The sequence below is a fragment of the Acanthaster planci genome, linkage group LG11 (genome assembly GCF_054643075.1).
Source record: "Acanthaster planci isolate LZ-2023a linkage group LG11, COTS_SCS, whole genome shotgun sequence".
Classification (NCBI taxonomy): Eukaryota; Metazoa; Echinodermata; class Asteroidea; order Valvatida; family Acanthasteridae; genus Acanthaster; species Acanthaster planci.
Window position 1 is genome coordinate 5,361,095 of NC_141787.1, and position 21,425 is coordinate 5,382,519.

General features: G+C 45.0%; 1 protein-coding gene across 3 annotated transcripts in view; it reads right to left on the reverse strand.

The window, feature by feature from the left end:
* Window positions 1-21,425, reverse strand: part of nup188 (nucleoporin 188) — a 192,141-nt gene that overhangs the window by 137,565 nt on the left and 33,151 nt on the right. For 2 of the 3 annotated variants that reach the window (XM_087143591.1, XM_087143589.1), the window contains exon 3: window positions 20,415-20,544. The exons of the other annotated variant lie outside the window; for it this stretch is intronic. The gene's annotated coding sequence lies outside the window, so the exon portion shown is untranslated. The remainder of the gene's footprint in view (window positions 1-20,414; window positions 20,545-21,425) is intronic. 3 annotated transcript variants of the gene reach the window in all.

Sequence of the window (21,425 nt, forward strand, 5' to 3'; positions counted from 1 at the left end):
CTAACAGCAATGTTGTTTAGGTCTACAACAGGCCATGTCGTAATGGATGAAGTAGGTGAATCCAATAAACAAGAAAAATATATTTGCTATCTGGAGATGTTGGAGAGCTGAACATCCAAATACACAACACCCTCGCTGATTGCTAGCGTAAAGTCTGCCTGCGTAGTTACATTGCTGCGTCATGCAGGTATAGCCTGGCTTTCTCATTCTGAATCATTTTTTATTAAGTACCATTTTTAACATCAGAAATACTTGGGGTAACCAAAACTTAGGGGTTGTCAAGCCTTATACACAAATCGTCGTTTGTTCTACGAAGTAGTATCAGATAGTTTTGGCGTAGCACGAGGTGACGTTTATCGTGCACACACTTCATGTTCGATGGTCAGTTCGTGGAACGACCGACGAATTAATCTTGAACAATGGAAATCAGTAAAATCGGTATGGGAATTGTCAGAAAAACTCTCCATGTAATCGGCATGCTCTTCCTTCATGTAAACTTTAAAATAAGTACGAACACACTGCCCTTAAGTTCCAATTCCATAGGGGTCCTGTTTTATCACATGGATATGGCAGAGACTCCAGTGAAACTTGGATCCTCTGAATTGTTAAATTGCAACCCAAATCCGTTAGCAGCGATCCATCTCCACCAACCCTTTGTCGGGTTACGTGGCGTAGTCTGCGGTTGCAGTGTGGCAGAACACATCAGGCTGGAGAAGTGAAGAGCAAATCGGAGACGCTGCTATCGATGAAAACGGATGACGAATGCACTGAAATTCCATGTGTTATCCAGGGATGTTACCAAAATACCCCAAGATCCAGATATGTTACCAAAATATTCCCAAATGGGTTATTATCTCCCTATAGTGTTGTCATAGCACAGTTTGTATTTTGGCCTACCATATAATTTGGACGATGATTTCGTTTTGCAACGGCCCAAACAAAGCCACTGAGCACATCTTATCAAACGAACGAGGCTGTTATTACAGGCTGTTCAACCTTCATAAACAATAAACATGGTTGTTTGGAGGAGGAAACTCAAAATTACTTACAGCCATTGTAATTGCCTGGCAAATCGAGACTGTAATTTTTTTCCCACCCGCGCGCGTTTATTTTGAGGTCGACTTCATTATTATCACCAGCGCTCACTGAGGCGAGTCCGGACCGGCTGTAACGAAAAACACGCGGGATCTTACCCGCTAAACCCGACAAGAGCGAGCCATAAACACCCAACTAATACCCGCAATTAGGCCAGGGGACCGGAGCGGGGCCCACGCCAGCGACGAGCGGCAGACCGGGTCGAAACCTGATCTCGCCCTGCCAGGCTTTGCTAGCTGCGATACATCAGCACTTGATCTCACCGCGCCTTTCTCCTCTCCTCTTCCACTTTTTTTTAAACATGATAATCCCGACACCAAACTGGCATCACACCGACGAGATCGCTTTACGTCAATTTAGACGGCTGATTCGTCGCGTTTACAACCGTCTCTCCACTCCGTTAATTTTCAACAAGAGCGGTGGTGGGGAAAAAATAAATGACGTCCGAATGAGAGAAACAGATGTCACTGTAATGAAACAGTCATGAAGGGAGGTTTGAAACCTTTTCACGATGTTATCGTATAAGGTTAGCGGGGCACAATAGCACCAACTCGTACAGGTTATTGTCCCGACAGCCATCTTAGTTTGGTTTCTCAGCGCGCGTATCCAGAGCTCCAAACAACTTGAGCACGAAAGCGTCGGTACCACCTTATCTTGGAATGAAAGGACATCACTGACTTATTGTAACGGTAAGGGCCGCCTTGTGTCTGGAGCTCAGCGCCTTCCTGGTACGTTGCAAATACTTATCGGCAGGTGCCGACAATAGACGCAGCCAGAGCTCTGGACTCCTGTCTCAGACACGGCTTGCGAATGTACATTTGTCTGTGGAATGCACACAATATATCATGTCATTTTTAGTTCAAGTGATGTCCACTGGTACTATAGCTAATGTGGTTTTCCTGCAAAGTATTGCCTCGTCCACAAGACTACGGCAGAATGTAAACAAGAATTCAAATTACTTGCCACCGAAAGACACTTTAAGAAGGCACTATACCACCGTGAAATGTCAGTCCTATGGTATCTTTCGTCATATCTTATATTGCCATCTTATTAACTGATTCCAAGAAATACTGGACAGTATTTCTTACTTATTCCTACCAAAAAAGACGTAAAGCTCAGGTGCTTAAGGTTATGTTGACTCGGTGATCCAAACCTGGACGGTGAGCTTGAACCGCCGATAAGCCCAACGCCTCCCAAATGTTGCATATATGTCAGTTAATAAGGACCATTTTCACGTTTTCATTATGGTCAATTTGTATGTATGCATGTATTTCTCCTTCGGGCTAGTGCACGGATTGTGGTATATAGAAGATTCAGTCTTATTTTCTAATGACTCTGGTCTACCCGCGCTTTTTAGATCCCGAGAACAGATTCGGTTGACAAAGAGTATCCAAGTTAGTCATGAGATTGTTAGGACTGTACAGCCCATAGGATGCGAAGCCAGCCACTCGAGCGAAATCAAGTCCGACAATCTCATTTCCTTGGCAAATGACGACCGTAGAAAGGCTCCCCAAATGTCAGCCGCGGAGAGGTTTTTATGTCCACGTTATCTCCATCGGATGGAATCATCCTCTACAAATCGCTCAGAGCGCAAAAGGGAAAGATAGGGGTCGGGGGGGGGAGCGGGGAAAAAAAGAGAGGAAGAGTTGAGGGACTTATAATGCAAACTGCCCGCTTCATGATCGCCTCGTCAACTTGCAATTTACCTCTCGTTCTTGATGAGTCTTTGGGGAGTTCAGACGGCAGAGAGCGAGGGAGAGATGGGGGAAGGAAAGCGACCGCGCGCGCGGCGGATTGCCGGCGGGGCCGAACAGCCATCTAGCCCCAGCCGCATCTGCCGGCTCCATCTGTCCAACTGTATCAGTTCCGCTATATGCATTGCCTCAAAAACAGGAAGAATGGACAACTTTTTAAAGGTTTGTTGTGATGGGGGGCTTTTGTGGACGCCCTTTCGGGCCATTTTGATCGGCTAGTGTGTTTTAAAAATACACCCGGGGTACATTTTTTTCGGTTGTTTTGCTATCGGGGTACGATACCAGAGTATTCGGTTAGCCACCGTGCAACCCCCCCCCCGCATTGAGAAAGTTACAATATGCAAATGGGGAGCCGAGAGATCGTGAGTCCGAATCGGGACCCGGCCTGCCGCGGGCAGTTGGGGGCTCACTCACCGTGTAATTGAAAAAGAGATTGACTGTGGAAGGGAAACAAGGCTCCGGCATGGATGGCATCTGAGGGGAAAGATGAGACGAGGGAATCGAAGAAAATCCTCTACGAGACGGGGGGGGGGAGATAACTGACGAGACGACGTGGTGAGTGCCGGCGGGGCAGTTGGCACTGGATTGTACAAAGATCGGAGATTAAAGACAGCACGATTTCTTACAGTCAACACCTAGGGGATTTAGAGCAAGTATGCATAATATTGTAACACGGCTTAGAGGACAGATACACTGTTGTGGGAAAGGATTAAGACTCGAACAAAGGTCAAAACTGAAATAGGGCCTAGGCGCTAAAACGAAAAATTACACGATACGAGGGTGTGTCTTAGATCCAATCATGAGCCAGATTTACAGTTATAATTTTGCGCGTTGAAAAATATATTTTATTCACCGATATTTTGGAAAAGGACAGTAAAAGAAGTTCTGGCAAAGAGGCAGCAAATGCTCCAATGGCAACTTTGGCAAGATGGCCATAAAGTCCTCCGCTGAATCGATAACAGTGAATGATGCCACACCAGTAATGTAACCACAGGGTTAATGTGTTCTTTAAATATTATTCTGTTTGAGTTATCAGACATATTTTGATGTGAGAAGTTGGGTTTGCCATTCCAGTGGCGCAATCAGGGTCAAAACTTCTAGCGAAATACCAGCCGACTACCCACCACCGCCGTTGATTCAGAAACGGTCCTATTAAAAAGCGGGCCGAAATATATTATGGTATTACCTGATCGAGAAGGCGTTGAAGTACGCTTTTGTCCTTAAATGGAATGCACGTCAGGGTTACAAATTTGGGCAGTAAATAGAATAACCTTGAAAAATTGATCTTTTCCAACAGGAGAGAACCTTAAAAAAATTAAGAAAATTCCATCTGAGATTCGAACGAGGACCATCCACAAAACTAATTCTTTTCGTTACCCACTACGCCCCTGGTTAGCAAGCCAGCTCTACCAAACTTCTTTTTTTCTTTGACTTCTTTTGTGCCCACGACCCCTCATATTGACGCTGGAGCCGGGACGTATAATCTAGGTATAATACCATAACATATTTCGGCCCCTTTCCGAAAAGGGTTATTTCTCCGCAAAAATCCTCGTTTGTTAACGGCGGTGGGCAGTCGGGTCAGCGCGGGGGATCTTCTTGGGTTGCACACTTTTCTATGTGAGCTGCAATGATATTATCTGCATCTTGCGCACAGTTTTATTTAACTGAAGACAGGGAGACGGGATCCAGGACGTGGAAATCCTCTGGGGACAGGAGGCGTTCTCGCAGTTGCGCTGCTGCTGTTGTAGCGCTCTTACACTCTTATGCAAAAGCAGAATGGGTCCTTTAAAAGTTCTTTGAATTCTTCGACTGCTTCCGGTTCTTGTATGGTTAAATAAGTAATCCAGTGCCCAATACTTGATGCAGGTGACTTCAGGGCGTTAGCTCCGTCACAAAATGATCGTATTTTTCTGTAGTCACCATTTATTGAACACGGGCGTTTCACAACAGTGCGCCTCCAAGAGTTTGTACCGTGTTGACCAATTACAATGCGTGAAATTTGTCGACCCTTTCCAAACGCGCATTGGGCCGACAGATTTCGCACATTGTGGTTGGTCAACGCGTTGCAAACTGTTGGAGACACACTATTCTGAATCGCCCGTATTATTTTGGAAGGCGAATGTAGGCCTACGTTTCTTGTGTTCAATTGTTAGTTCTTGTTCGTCCTTCGTTTCTCTAAATTCCCGCTTCTAAACCTCCTCAACACTGCACATGCCCACTGTTCCACAGGTCTCTCTGTTGCGGGGCTTGTCAGCTTAGAGATCCTGTAAATGCATGCACGTTTATTTTTGTGCCACGGCAGTGAAAGTCTGAAGATGTTGAGGTGAGAGTCGACTTGACACTATCGGCACGAAAACTATTTGTCCGAGCAGTCGGGGAAGCTGAGTTTTCTTTTCTACAGTCTAACTCAGACCAGAAATATCTCGCACAGGCGAAGCCCGTCATTTTTTGGTCGCCGAAAATCAGGCGATGAGAACGAGGAAGACACTCTTGCGTGCTGTCTCCCGGCAGTGATAGATTATGACAGGCCGAGTCTACGAGACTCCCAATGTTTAATTAATCAGGCAAATTATAGGTGAGCTCCCCCCTCCTCCTCGGTGGAGTTCTTTCCTGTGATCAAGTTGAGGAGTGGGAAGGACGGGTAAGAAATAGAATCCTGCCTGTCACGGGCTGTGGGTCCCTCAGGTGAGGCGAGCTGCCCACACGCGCGCTCTTCCATCTCCCTGGAGAAGGAGACAAAAGAGAGGTGGGGGAAAAATAGAGAAAGCAGACTTCCATGCGAAGAAGCATGTAGCCTAAGCCCCCACCGTTAGTCAGCCCCGGCGCGGCCTAAACGGCCAAATTATCGGATCCCGCTAATGTTTCACTTTCGGCAAAGCGGCCGTGCGAAGAGCCCGGGTATCGGGTAACGGCGAAAAATTAACCGCGGGTGTGAGCCGGCCGGGTCCAAGGTGTGAAACGGGCCGCGTGCGACCCGACGATGTCACGGCACGATGCCTATGCATGACGCCGACACGTCTACTGAGACGACGACGGGGTCTTTGCATAGACTCACCGGCTGGCTATAAAAGATAGCTTAGCGACTGGGTTTAGTTACCGTTTCTTAAAGACTATTAAAAAGGGGGGGGAACACTTCTAAAAGAGGTCACTTTAAATATGATTTGCATTCACCTATGGGCTGTTGAGATGTGATTTTGCTGGGATATTCAGAAGGGTACAAGGAAACGAGGCTACATTAGGCATTGCTTTAAAGTACATTATTCTGCACAATTTCAGGCTTGAGTCCAGCCCTAGGCCAATATCTACTCCATCAAGCAAGCAAACCCCTTATTTGATGTGATTTCCTTCGTATTCCATACAACGAAGTCAATGAAGTTGCTCGGCAAAATGTTTGCAGCTATAGGCCCTATGCAGGAGATGTATATCTTTTTCACTTAGAAATTTCAGAAAGTCAGACCAGCATAGATGTCGACAGGGTGGATTTGGTGATTGTAACATAACATGGAAAAGTTAGCGATGTTAAAACATCTGTCTCACTTGTTTTCTATGTTTCAGTCGTTCAACCAAGTTACAGCGGAAAAATCATGACATGTAAATCAAGTGAAAACACAGCTTCTTTTTATACGGGGCCATCATAATTATTCGTATAATCTTTACGAAGTGGACGAATTAACCAGATAATCGTTGAGGTTTCCAAAACAGCCAAGCTTTTGACTTCTTCATTTGGAAAAAAATGCGCGCCATACGGAGAGGATATTAAAGATGCGTAGTTATCAGTCACAGGCGGACGAAAGTGATCATTTCCTTCGCGCTGTGGCAGGGAAAAAAATTGCAACCAGCGTAGACCAGACACAACCGCACTAATATTAATATTTCAGGACAAATTGTCGTCTGGCAGACTGGAGCGAGCCCTGTTGTCTCGACAGGACGCGGTAATAGCCGAGGTAGCGATGCGGTTAATAATGACACTTACAGCTTTCCAAGGAACAATTTAGACCTTCAATTTTGGTCTTTCTGTCTCTTTCTCTCTCTCTGTCGTCGGTCGGATACGGTGCAGCGAGCCGACTCCATTCCGACCCGGTACCCATGGCCGGTAGAGCGGCAATCGGACGACGAGACGAGGGGGCGAAACATGGAGAAAAACGCAGCTAACCTCATAACTTGCAGCAATAATTATAATGGTTTCTCGGACTTTTTCTCTGGAAGACGGTTATTAAAATCCATCAAGTATAAAACGGCAGTAATCTATCACATCGCCATTTGCCTGCCATGCTTGGCAACATTCTCTGCCTTTTTTAATTTCAAAAGTTGAATCCATATGGGTTCAGGTGCGCATAACGGCTTGGCTGGATTGAGGTTCTTCATTCTTGGAACTTGCCCTATTTCACGATACATGAGGAATGACATTTTAAAAGCCGCATCAAACCTTGGCAGTCATGGTCTCTGCTTGCAGATGAACAACATGTGTGGAGCTTTAAATTATCAGGTGGTTATTCGAACGTGATTATCGAGCGCACCCCACAGCAAATTGAAAACCCGAATACAGATTGTGGAAATCACTCAGTGACGACAGTCTGCGTGCTGTATTCGGTCGCCAGACGCCACGCGCCAAACACACGTCTGATATAATGCCATGCAAATGTTATGCGACCCCGCACGCGAGCCACAAACGAGGAACGACATCAAGGGTGTCGATTGGTTGACAGCTGTCAGCTGACTCTACACATATGAGTACGCGTCCGCTGGTGACGTGGATTCTTGCATATTGAATCGTAATTTAAGTCTGCCCAAATGTCTTAGACGTTTTCAGCTATTCTTTCGACGGTTTGAAAAATATTTGTAGAATACTTACTACAAAGACAATTTGCGTTGTTTTTTGTTGTTTGGAGGGTGGGGGCTATGAGTGGAACGAATTTGCCAAGTTTTCAACAGGATCTTCACAACCTTGAGGGTAAAGATATGTAACCTTTCTAACGGAAACGGCTTTCGTCTTGCCCAAGCTTAAGTGTCAAAATCGCCACGTCACAAATAGGACACTCTACCACAAATTCACCGCTGTAGCTCACAAGCGTGTTTGCTTAGCCCACATCTTACACTAGCGTTCGACTCGTCATCGGCATACTCTGCACCAGCTCGTGTGTAGGTTTCCGTTAACACGTTTGTGTGAGCACTCGAACTATCTTGACACAAACTACGCGTCACAACCTCGGGGTGGGAACTATCCGCTAAGACTGACCGAGGCTCTACGGCTTTGAGTACAAAAAGTGATGCGTCAGCGGTACTGCAGTTGCCTCACAAAGAGAACTAGAGTAAGATTACACGGTGCATTATGTTGATAATAAATGACAAATATAATAAGTAAATACTTCAAATGGAGGCTGAACTTTCGTTGGGACATTCATGTCTACCGCTTTGAGTGCAACTTAAGTTGACTGAATTGCTGTGTGGTTTTTTTGTAAGAGCTATTTTGCAACGGGCCACTTAAATCCTCACTACGAACCCTGAAAGAAATGCAAAGATATAAAAACGACTTTTTGGATTAATCAAAGCAGGTTACGGGCACTTTCTGCTTCACTTTTATTGTCTGCTAGATCCCCTCGAAATGAGAGAAACCCCGCTGTGTTAATACGATTTTATTCCAAAATGTCCCGTGCTGCCTTGTGCGCTGAAATGATTTGTCCTCGCACACTGTAGGCACCAGATGGGAAGAGCCGCACCGTCGGGCCTCGGCGCGGGGGGAAACACCCACTCTGGCTCGCATCTGGGCCCGCCGTCAACCGTGACATCTACTCAGTGGTCCGTAACATGAGTACTCTAACACCGAGGTCTTCCCAACGCAGAACAAACCTCGGGACCGCCGGGGCTGGCTTCGGCCCGACACTGCGCGCACCGCGGCGTGGCAGGCCCGCGCGCGTGCTTAAGCCCCGAAGAACCAAACAGATGGAGAGAACATTAACTCGGCCGGGCGAAAAGCTGGCATGAAATGCGCCCGTAATTCTGTTTTAATTGCGACGTTCTGTTGGCCTGATTTCTCCAACACGCGGGCTAAGTGGCAGGCAGGCATGCAGGTTTTCTGGATATTGTGTTAGTTCAGTGCCGGGTGCTGTCTTCGCTGTCTCCTTGGATTTTTGTCTCTTCTGTTCCGTATACTCCGCGATGCGCATCCCTTTGCATCATTGATGGGTTGCGCCGAACTATCCCGAGCCCCCCCCCCAGGCGATATTTAACACGGAGTTACTCACCGGGTTCCCGAGTGCCCCGGCCCTATAGAGCGTCGGCAGCCGACGGGCGAAACGGCCCTACGTGCCCGGCATTTCCGCCGGAAGCCGTCGAGCCAATTTAGGCAGGGTGTCAGGTCGCAGCAAGACCAACCGGAACGGATTCTCGATACATGGGCCGAGTGTCATTTATAGTACACAGTCGAGGCATAACTCTCGGTCGCACAGCCCCGGGCTACGGATGCGGCTCCCTCGATAGGCCGATGTACATATACACAGACTCTTAGCGTGACAGCGTCCTCGTTAGACAAGTCCTAAATCTCCCCGCATCTTTAATTTTATCCTCTTCTAGATGTGTCCCAGAATCAATTTGGACCAGCGCCGCGAAGTATTCCATTATCCGATTATAGCCGAAAAAGCACCCTTAGAAATGGACAGTCACTAAACTGACATTCTTTTGCCTAACCCAGTTTGATTTAGGCATACATTGCGGTTGTATCGTGTCCTAGCACGCTTGAAGGCAAAGTGCGTAAATCTCAATGGACTGAACTGGTTACTTCTAGATCAAACCAGTCATAACCTGCTTAATGTCTGTTAATAGACAGGTGGAACTGTGAACATTATAGGCAAAGGATTCAGTCTACCAAATGATAGCGATTTCCGCACTGGCGACTCACAGAGTTACTCGCGGTAGACAAAACTGTTGAAAGTAAAACATTTTGCTGACCCAAAACTCATTATTAATTGAAAAGCACTCTTAAAATAGCCCCCTGCAATAATCATTTTCTCTACTATCGTCAGAATTACCCCAAGCGCTCAACCATATTTTAAAAAGTATGCAGGAATGCGCCAGTCTCGGAGAGCATGCAATGTTGAGGAAATAGCCAACCAAATTAAGAATATACAAATACCAAGACCAAATTTTCAATTTCGTAATATAATACGAAATAATATACTTCATGTCCAGCAATACTGATGGAAAATACAGCAAAATATACCGGTAATTATTCAAACAGATTCTACGTTAACTTTTACCAGTCATTTGTTCAGGAAGTTGTATCAACGTGGTTGACATCTTTATCTAAATCCTAAAGCTAATCTATGGGACAAGTATTACATTGATAGCTTTAGCGCACGCGAGATCACCTCACGTGTCAAAAAACTGAATCGAAAGTCCCGCCGTTACTGGTTCGCTTCGGCAAAAAAGCATATTGACAACTCCAACTGAGCAAATGCCGTAAGACGATCATTTTTGTTGACACGAGCAGTGGAAGAAAACAAAGATAACGGGCCATTGAACCGGAACATCCCGTTACCGTGTTGTTGTAGGCAAACACAGAACAACAAATTAGCTGAGTAGGGAAAAAGAGACAAATTGAATTAAACATGTTTCTTGTCAGCCAAGGGAAGCGAGAAGAGCGCGCCAAGAACCGGGGGTATCTGCGTGTGTAATTGCCAACTGCGCGGCTATGGAGACCAGTCGCGCAGACGAACACGAGAGCGCAAAAGTGTGAAAGACATACGAGAAATTAGCAGTCCGAGTGCTGACAGAAGTGCCGCTAGCCAGCGGACCCCTTACCGAACACAAACCTAATTAGTAATCAGGTATGATTGCGGTTACAAAATTAATGCCGGTTGAACGATGCATTCAAGTGCAAGGCAGGCACGCGCGAAAACATTTGTGTATGGTAAAAACACGTTTTTGTTTGTCATGTTTTATGTGAAATCCTGCAGATCAGGCGCTAGTCGGCCCGAACATGTCGCAGGGGTCAAAACGTGACCTGTGGTCATTTTCCTGGTTAATTCAGGATTATTGAACAATTCCCATATTGTATCATGGCTAATGTATGGTGGGCAATATTCGACAGACTTTCCTGCAAAATACCGACAATTTTAGTCGCGTTGCCCAAAAAAGAGTCGAATTTAGATTTAGATTGCTTAGTTCAATTTCGAAGTATTGTTTTTCCATTTCCATTTTATCACACAGGTGAGGGTGCATATGGCAAACAGGGGCGTGATCCTGGATTTTTCTAGGGGGAGGGGCGTGACTAAATCAACAATGGTAAAATGCCAGGAGCACGCAGCGCGAAGCCCTTAAAGGCGTGAGGCCCTGGGCCATCTTGGCTTCTAGGGGCTCTGTGGTGCAATTTCAAGCAGTAAGGCCCATCTTTTTCTTCTCCCAACTTTTTTTTCTTCTTTTCTAATTATGGTTTTATTTTTTTTTAATTCTTTGGTGAAAAAAGGGGCGTGCGACCCCACCCCTGGATCCGCCCCTGACAAATAAGCTGTACATAAAATCATTTTTTAAAAACATAAATAACACTCAACGACGCATTCAAATTTTAATCATCACTTGCATTGTTACTTGATGCTTTTATTAAATACGTGTGAGCGAAAGCACGGAGACTATATATCGTCACTTATACCACGAAGTAACACAAATCTATAGATGTGCGCGCGCTTCAACGCGTATTTTATAGAAATGTGATATTTTTGTTTTCACGAAGAGGCACAAATGTCTTGCGTCTTGCTCCGTGATTTGCCGTATTCAGAAATTGACGTTCTCCTTAATTTACACAGATTAATACGAGTTATAAGAGCAATTTTGTTTTTCAGTTTAGTCACCCGTTTACGGGTAAAATAAAATCATTATTACGTTCCATTAAAAACTCAATGTTTCAGTCAATCCGTTCTAACAGCCGTGACGTTACTCATAAGCCACGGGCCAGCCAATGACCATCTCACCGTGTTACGTAATGATGCCGTTTGCAAAATATCCACTTCGAAAAGCGAAAAAGGGCTCAAGAAAAGAGCAACTGCAGCAGTAACGAACTTCATTGGTAAGCAGACGACAACGCAGAACGTCATGTTTACCCCTATTTTTTAGCTTTAGTGGTGACATTTCGCAATCATGTGTTGAACACTGCTATGTGCGCAAAGAGGCAGGGAGCCGTACTATTAAGGATGTGCTTGAAACCTCGACACAGTAAGGCCAGGTAACACAATGATAACGAAATGGTGTACTTTCACGAGTTTCTGTGTTTTTGAGCTTTAATTTTTATGTATTCTTTTTCATATTAGACCTACATTTTAAACTGAGAGTACTTGGTGTCCCTAAACGATTCAGACGCAAGTTCTCCAAGAGTTAATTGGTGATGTCATCTTAAGTTTATTCCTGGTTTGACACACTTTATTTTTAACCAGAGCTGCTCTAGACAAAAGTGGTTTCGTTGTTGCGTTGGTTCACATCATTCACTCTTCAAATTCACTCCATTCGAGTGACATTACTCCCTTCAACTGAAAAAAAGGGTGGCGAAATCGAGTGAAATTTACTCACCGTGATAAATGGAGATTTTATTCGATATCCTCCATTAAGTGAAACTATTTTTATACAAATTCAGAGATACTCTCGCTCTAAACCACCCAGTCCTTAAATCTGAGAACAAGAGAGCGCGCAGTGTGGAATCCTAGGAAGGTCGAATCCTGAACTGAATTTTCGGTAGGGGGCAGTATTTTGGGGGAGGGGGCAGAAATTTGGAAATGTATTCATGTGCAAAACCTTTTATGACCAGTCTGAGCTGTAAAGATACATTTGGGGGCCTTTTAAATGCTTTTGGAAGGACTGGAAATGAAAACGACTTCCCAATCGCTTTTTTCTCATTTAAAAATGTGGGGGGGGGGACATGGCCTCCGTTCCCCTTCCCCCATCTATCTTCGGATCCAAGACGGAGGCCCGTGCATACTCAGTGCCTATTTTATCCCCTTTTCACGCGGGCGCTGGGCAACCGTGCAAGACATGGGCGCTGAGGAAAACTGCGAACTCGTCTGGCTCGGTGAAATAGTAATGAGGCATAAATATCTGCGTTTAATAAACAATACAAGCGAACCCTGGGCCCGCTCACCATTAACGAGAACTCTCACCGTCAATAAAAGATGAGGCCGAGGGGGCCGAACCGCCGCTGACAGGCCGGGTGACGACGAGGAAAAATGACAATCAAATTATGATGTACCTGTGCACTTCGGTCGTGCAGAGGCATGTATTATTTCTGTGCCACGGAATTAGACGGGCGAGATCCCATAACGCCGTGTGACTAAGCGACAGACATGTCATTTCGGGGGGGGTCGACTCGTTCCAGTATGTGGGAAAGCTTATGAAAAATGGATAGCTCTGCTCGGGCATAGTTCATGCCTGCTCGTGCAAACAGCAGCCATGTTGCTCTGAATGTGCGGCATGGTCATTCCCACATATCGGCAAGAAATCGTCGCAGTACCGGTACAATCTTATCAACGTACTACGGGGGTGGAGTCTGTCTCAGTTCTTGTCGGTGTCTTTGCCACAGTTCGTCTGAATAGTGTGTGACATGACTTCGGACTGAACAACGTGACGGCGGTGAACTTGTCTCGGACTCGTAATGTACTTATGAAGACGACAGACTGGGAAGAACTTAAAGGGCCCTCGCTGTGATTCTTAAAAAGGTTTTATTTGCAACGTTTCACTCTTCTCCTTTGTATGAAAACTATATGACATCCATTTATAGTTTATAAGTGTATATTGAAAAGTACGACTTTTTAAAACCTGCCGAATGAATTATCCTTGGATTTTGGACAACTGAAAATGCCGTTGATATTATGTCAGTCAGGGAAGACATTGTTAGTTTCATAGGTTTGTCTGTTCAAATTGTATTGCCAAAAGTTGATCTTAAAAACATTTCTGGAAAGGGTTTGCTCATTGATTTATTGCCATGCACTCCAAGAACAATGCATAAGTAATGAAAAAAATTAGGCCACCAAACTCTCGTGAACAAATTAATGTAAAATTAAGGTTTACTTCCCAGGATGACACCACAGTTTTTCTCATGAATATGGAAATACAGTGTACTCATTGACAAAAGGCACCAAATTATCCTTTAAAAACAGCAAAACAAATTGAGACGAAGATTAAATAAGACACAAAGTAGTACTGCAAAGATGCATTGCATAGACCTCTCTTTTAAGAAAACTGATCAACCTTGGAGCCCAGTACCATCCAAAGTGCTTAAACTTAAGCTCTCGACAATATTAGGTTTGAATGTTTATCTTCTTATATAATGCTTCCACTGCCGGCTCGTAAAGTCTAAAAAAGATTTTGAGGATATAATATGGAACTGCCAGTTATCTTATCCTTATATTAACTTCCAAAAAACCTGATATGCTGGTGGTGCATTAAAATATGCGTGTACCAGGATTTATCTCTCAAAAACTCGAGCCAGCTGCCAATCATTCAGGCGCACTGCGAGGGAAGCGGGGAACCAGCGGCGCCAGCATATTCATTCTACTAACTGAGGATGAGGTCACCAATGTTTCGAACGCCGTTGCACGTCTTATGACTCTAGAACGTGCGAGTCAGAACCCGCATAATGCCGCAATGAGCATGCAATAGGCGTACAGGCCTACGTTTGCCTTCGAACTCGCACATACAAGTTTAACGGCAGAAATGAGAGGGTGATGTATTCCTTATATCCTAAAATGACACTGACAAATCAGTATTCGATCGTGGCCATGAAAAGAACATCATTTGGGTTCATAGCGCTGTAGGTAGGGATGCCTACGTCGTAAAAATTAAATAAATAAATAAATATGAAATTGGAAAAAAATTAAACACAAAACAAAACTCCACATTGTTACCCTAATCCAAGCTTATTATCACCATCGTATAAATCGGGCATCATTATCTCAACCGTTTGATTTAATTTCATTTCTTCCATTGATTAGCTGTGGTAGCTCGTCTGTCAATTAACCTTGGCCAGATGGTCAAATTCGCTATATTTACTCCGGACCCGTTCCTTGGTCCCTTGCTGAAAGCCATCCGACATCGACCCGCTCTTACGACCCGTTTACCCCGCTGTGATGACTCCCATGCCACGCCTTGGCCTTCACTGGCACAAGGGGTCGGGTCCTGTTCTTATTCTGATCAATAGACTTTATATGTATAGTCTTTATTATCTTGTGTTTAAATACGGAGGCCCGTCAGGAACCATTTCTGTTTTGTTTTCTTTTCACACGAGTCGAGGTCCGCCATGACGGGCGGAGTTGATAGGCCACGGTCGTCCACAGCGAAGTCATCGGTCCTTGCGACGACGCTAACGTGGCATCGCTAATCTAAGTCTCCAAATACAACGAATGGTCACACTCTAAACGCTGACACACAGGGGCTGGAAAAATGTCACACTTTGGACCCCAAAGTTCTAGAGGGATCCGATTGCAGTAGCCGCATGCAGACAAGATGTATAGATCACCTCTTTTTATAAACAGTGGGGAGGATTGTCGAAAAATCCAAACTATCTACTTCAGCCCGATTTCGGAATGGTGGGTCACATAATAAAGCATTTATTCATTGAAAGCAAGCCTAATCGTCTTAGGTCTGTCAGTAAAACTCATGTAATTCCTTTGTACCACTGCATATGACTACGAACTTGCACGCGTGCATAGCATGACTATCAGTATTTGAGTGCGCGTGTTCTGTACTCGGCCAATATGATTGGGTATTGGTCTAACGACTGAAGTATGCGCAATCGACAGATTAATGTCTGATTAGCGTGTTGACACGACTGCGTAACATCGTGCATGAGTGTTTGTGGATAAGGGCCCTCTGCCGCGCGTACGACACCAAAAGGCCCCACTCCAAAAACAATACCGCCCGTGCAGGCAGCGGGATAGCAGCGGAGCGTGGAAGCATTCTGGCAATGGGGTAGACGTTTCGCCCCATACGGTATCATGATTGACTCGCACCATTCACAAGGAATAATTACGGAGATACTAAAATACCAAGGGCTTTTTTAGTGTTCATTCCGGATCTTTCGGTGTTCTGCATATTCATCAGCAAAAGTTTGGTGTCAACTGAGCGACCAGTGGCGGAACGTATACACAGACTGTTGCAGTGACGTGCATTTGAACAAATTGTGCAGAGTGCAAAAGCTAATAAAATGAGTGTTTGAAGTGATGTCACAGAGACATAGGCACCGCCAGAGTGTTTTTCAGGTGGGCAAACCCATTTTATTCAAGGGACAACTAATTAAGGAGGCAGAGCACTAATTGGCTTAGATATGACAGACAATAATTAACGGCTGAAAGGGGGGTCAGTTCTCTTTTTTACACTAAATTTGGAAATTTTCATCCCCGTTCATCTCCTTTTTCATTTCTTTCATTTTTCCCCGAGGGAAATACCCTCTCGGCCACTCAGGACGCAAACGCACAGAAAAGTATTCTTGAGTATAACATATAAAACGTAGAGCCTTATGGTGGTAGAAATGTGCTTTGACAAAATCAAACCAAAAAGGACTTTCTCAGTTTGATGCACCTCAGCGAGACATGTTTTCAGAAAAAAACTTTGAAGTTTGAACTGTTTTCCATGTTCGCTTTAATGCTGCTATGTAAACTTTCCATCCGCGCTGCAGTGGGAGGGGGAACGTGCCCCCCACTAAAAAAAAGGGCTAATAAAAATTTGCCCCTAAAACCACATCACTGAAAGCTGGTGCCTCCCCCACAAGATGCTGATGCCCCCTTTGTGCCCCCCCCCCCGTAAAATCCTAGCTACGCCACTGCCGCGCTGGGTCTTAGAGGCACAGCGAAAGGGGGAGATTAGGCGGCTCGCTCCAGGCAGGGCCCATCCGTGGCACGGGAACCCACTGCACGCTGACGGCACTTGATAACATGGTAATTGGTATTTAATAGCCAGCAGTTGTTTGGTGGTGCGAGCATTAAAGGCTTTAGCCCGGCCACGCTTGCCTGGCCCTCGCGACATCCTTCACGGACCCAATTAGGCTTACCTGACAAATGGCGCAGCCCAAGCGTGCAAGGCACAACTGTTGGAGGGTTTCGGCCGGCCAGACGTTGGGAATAGTATCTCATGGCTGTCAGTAAATGAACCTTGAGCATGAAGTTGTGACTGGCCGGCTATGGTATCAACTTACGCGACACGTAACGAATACTTTCGGCATATGTGTTGTGCTATCTCATGAAGATAGCAAGGACTACGGCACTTTTGAAAACATATCCACGATTTTATCTCGTTGTAATGGCAGAACGTGTAGTTTCCTCAAAGTGATATAAACAATCAGTCGTACATCTTGTGAATATAGAAAGTAAACTTCTTTGTTGATATTACTATGATATTAGTATGCGATAGTATACTATTGTATCAAAAGCGTATAATTATCAGCCACGGCAGATACACTGGCAAATATTTACTCTATGGTAATATCGAGCTTATTTAAATTCTGCCATACCATGAAGCTTATTTGTATACAAGTTAGAGGAAGTAAATTTTGGTTTCTCTAATGGCAACCTAAGGGTTTTTGTTAACTACGTGCATGCACTGCCTTTACTATACAGGTTCGATTTTAACTAGTATAGTACCGAAAGCATTTTACTTTGGCTAGAATGGGTCGTACAAATTGGTAGAATCCTGACTTATCTTGATGAAACTATGCCAAACAGACACACTAAATGTCAGATGAGGGAATCCGACTATACAGGCTTAGCCCATTTAATCCCCGTACGAGTCTAAAAGCGTGCTAGCTTGCCGGCCATATGGCGTGTACTTAAGGAGCTGTTAAGGAGTACATTCTTCCGGTAAATTCCTGGCATCGACGGTGCGGATATGTGCGGTCCACTTCAAAACGAAAGTCCGGCACACGCACGTACTTTTCCCGGCGGTCGGCCTCAGCCAAAGTGTTGCGGTCGTGTTGCATGCGTGCTCACACACACGCCCAGTTCTATCAGCCATCAGTCGTCGTCAGTGATGTATGCCGGATTAGTCTCAATGTCACTTTCTCCAAAGCGAGGCCAGGGGTCTGATGACCTTTTCACTGAAGACTTCTCAGAATTTTACTTTTCATTTGATGTCAGAGGACATACTTAGGCACACTTCCCTAATACATGAAGCCTACAGTCCGAGGCTTTAACAAGACAACTGCCCACACATTCATTAAATTCAGGTTTTCTCAGTGGTAACTATGCAACATATCAGAAAAACTTATCTGTATTCACGTAGGTCTATGATTCCTGCAAATGAAATCGCAGCATAGTGACTTATTGGTTGACATTTGTCAACTAATTATCCAGTATCTAAAGTATCCATGGCTATGAAATGGCTATCAATCAATTTACAACATGTATTAGATGCACATGCAACCACAGGACGCAGTAATCTCACCAGTCATCGCAAAATCTCGCCAGGAGGAGAACAATCGAAACATCGTCCCTGATCATTACCTCGTTCTCAGTATGATGAGATCAGACAACAACAACAAAAACAAAAACTCCCACGACCTCGCTCCCAACCTTCAACCTCCAGTGGTGGCGGATACTAATTAAACTCGCTTTATTTGTGTCTGAAATCATTGTTATCTTAGCAATTAACGGGCGGACGGAATGGAACAATATAAAAGGGAGGCCATAAATGTTGATGGCGGTGAAACTGATGCCGGCTGACAGGCCCGCTTCGTCGGGGGCTCCTCCCGCGAGATAATAGCGCGAAGTGACCGGTGATGCATCGCGGGAACAGAGCTCGGGGTGCTGCATACGATGAGAGAAACAGATGGTACCAACCAGGGAGATGCGCTCCGTATTTAGCTGAGTTTTTCGCTGTCCTCGAGATCACTTGATTGAAATATCAAAACATCTGAAGGGTAATACCCGTCCAACAAGGCTATGCAGCCGCAACTGACGCATAGTCTGCAAGGACCAGGCATTCCGTAAAAGCTGCCAATTTATGCCAGAACATACGGGGTACACGTTTACCTTCATTTTCATCGTAGATACTCATAAAAAAGATATTCAGAGAGGTCCCAAAACCGCCTTTGATAATTGAGGTAACTCTGGAGTTGGTCAGCAATACCTTCAGCACATGTCAAGTGGGTATCTGAATGATTTCGACCGCAGCCAATCACCGGCGCCTGCATTTAAGACCCGGATGCCTTTAGAAGGACGCACCATGGTATTAGCCAGTTCCCAAACGCTGTGCAGCATAAGGTATTGCAGTTAAATACGGACTAACAGCAACACTTCTGTCTATGTAGGCCGCTAAAGCAGACCCGCGTTTTTCATGCAAAGTGAGACACTTCGGACCGTCTGGCTCAAGTCAGGCCGATATTATTTTGGTCGAAAATGTCGACTTTTAAAAAGGGCATGATATAGCGGCCAACTTTTGATACACGGCCAACTTGAGCCATAAGTATTGGCTCGTTACAGTCGTTAGAACAGTGATCACAGTGCGATCTATTCCTTACGGCAACCTCGTATTTTCCAACACTTGGGCGCGACCACGGAGCGACATTTGCCGTCACAACAGGCCGAGCACAGCTGCCAAGTTCAAGATCAACATGCAATTCACCCCACAGGCTTCTCGTACTTTGTGTGTATGGACACACATAAAGAAATGGGGATAAACGTGTATAAACGTCAGCCGGAAGTAAGTCGGGCGTACGTGGCGGTTTAGACCGTCAGTTGTGCTTACGTATTACAATGATAGCCATGTCATGCCTGCTTGTGCCTTTGCACGAAATTGCTACAAAGTAGGTCCAAGTTCGACTTCGAGTTCGAAATGGAATGGCTCATGGAATTATAACTTTGATCGCAGGGCATATTAATGTAGATGAAGGTTATTTTGTTTTCCTTGGGGGATGAAGATTAATCTCAGATGGCCAGTGGCGTATCAAGAGGGGGGAAACATGCCCCCCCTTCCCCCAGTAAGGCATGTGATATTTTTTCTCCCCCGGCATCATGTTGAATGAGCCCGAGGTCGCATTTGCTTTGGCTGTAACCGTACAAAATCTAGCAAAGGTTGTGGGTCTTCGGAAAAATTCAAGAATCTAATCACGAGTTTGATTTTTTTTCCTGCTTAAATATGGCTATAGTTGGGCGGTTCAAATCTCTGAAGACAAACTCTGATACCAAACACATGAGATACTTTTTTTTTTATTTGTAAAATGCATCTTAAATCGCGCAAAGCGCAAACAGCCGGTCTGTTCCTCGGGTAATTACGTGCTAGTCTCTTGTTTGCAGGGTAAAGTTCGGTGATGAACTATACGAATCGATTCTGGTCCCTGAACGGCGCGCACACTGCTACAGTCTTAATTCAAAGAAAACACTCCGCTGCCAAAAGACAACAAGGCGACAGAAATCACCATCGGTCTGCTGATATGTCATTACTCATACTTAGTCGGCTAAAAGGGCGTGGTGTTTTATAACGGGGGAGTTTTAGCATGATAGGCGGATCGGAAGGATGGGGAACACGACTGCATCATTACTTGCCCTGAATGGAACTGTACCGACTACAAACGTGGTAATTCACGTTTTATCTACTCACCTAGGCTGGTTCCCTGCCGACTGAAGAATATTGAGGACAGGTAGCTATCGTCCACTGATACAATGTATGACGTCATGTCTATAGTCTCGACGTTTGTTTTTAGATGGAGCGCACTGTAGTTTTAAACGGTCTGTATATGCAAGAAGTGCAAAAGGTGAGGTACTTTTGTCGTCCCCTCCCCTAAAAAAATTCAAAATTAGAGACCTTATTTGAATTTATGCATGTGGGAGAACCTGCTAGGAAAAATAATTTATGCACGCCTAATATTCGCAAATATTGACGACAGTATACCTCACGAATCAAGTAAATCAAGAATGAGTCCGAATATTTTGAAGGAGTTTCGGAAATTTTCGACAACAAGGAGGAATTTCTCCCATCTGTAGTCTGGTGACCGTAGCGGTTAGCGGACCTGAAGATCTTTCAAAATAGTCAGTATCTTTGGGTCTGGGAACCAGACTCCTCTCCTTTCAAACCTTTCTGAAAATCATGAGGATAAGCTCTAATCCGATATGCCCAACAATCTTAGTTGGTTGGCAAGTGGGTCTGTACGGTGGACGGATCGGTGGGTGGGTAAGTAGGTGGGAGGATGCGTGTGCGACAGTTTCGAGCGAGACATTTTTAAATTTGCCAGGCGTATCAAAAACAATGTAGTCTGCTAAAAACGCTGATGACATTTCTCACAGGTCTTATTTGTTTTTCTTTTCCTTATCGCGTGGATCTTCCAGGGGGAACCACTCACACTTTCGATTGCGTAAAAATGTTTTGATTTTCTTCCACATTGTGACAGGAAAGCCCAACAAACTTTTAGTCTCTGGAGTGGGACGTGTTTGGGGTTAATCCAGTACAAAATGCTACATCGAAATCAGTGTTTATATACGCTTCCTGTATGCTATTTAAACTGGAATGGGCAAGCTTTCGGTGGGGACACCGGGACTAACGCGACCGGGAGAAGACGGCAGCAGGGCCCGGTGGTGCCCTGCTTGAATTCTAATCGCTCCGTTGTTTAGTTAG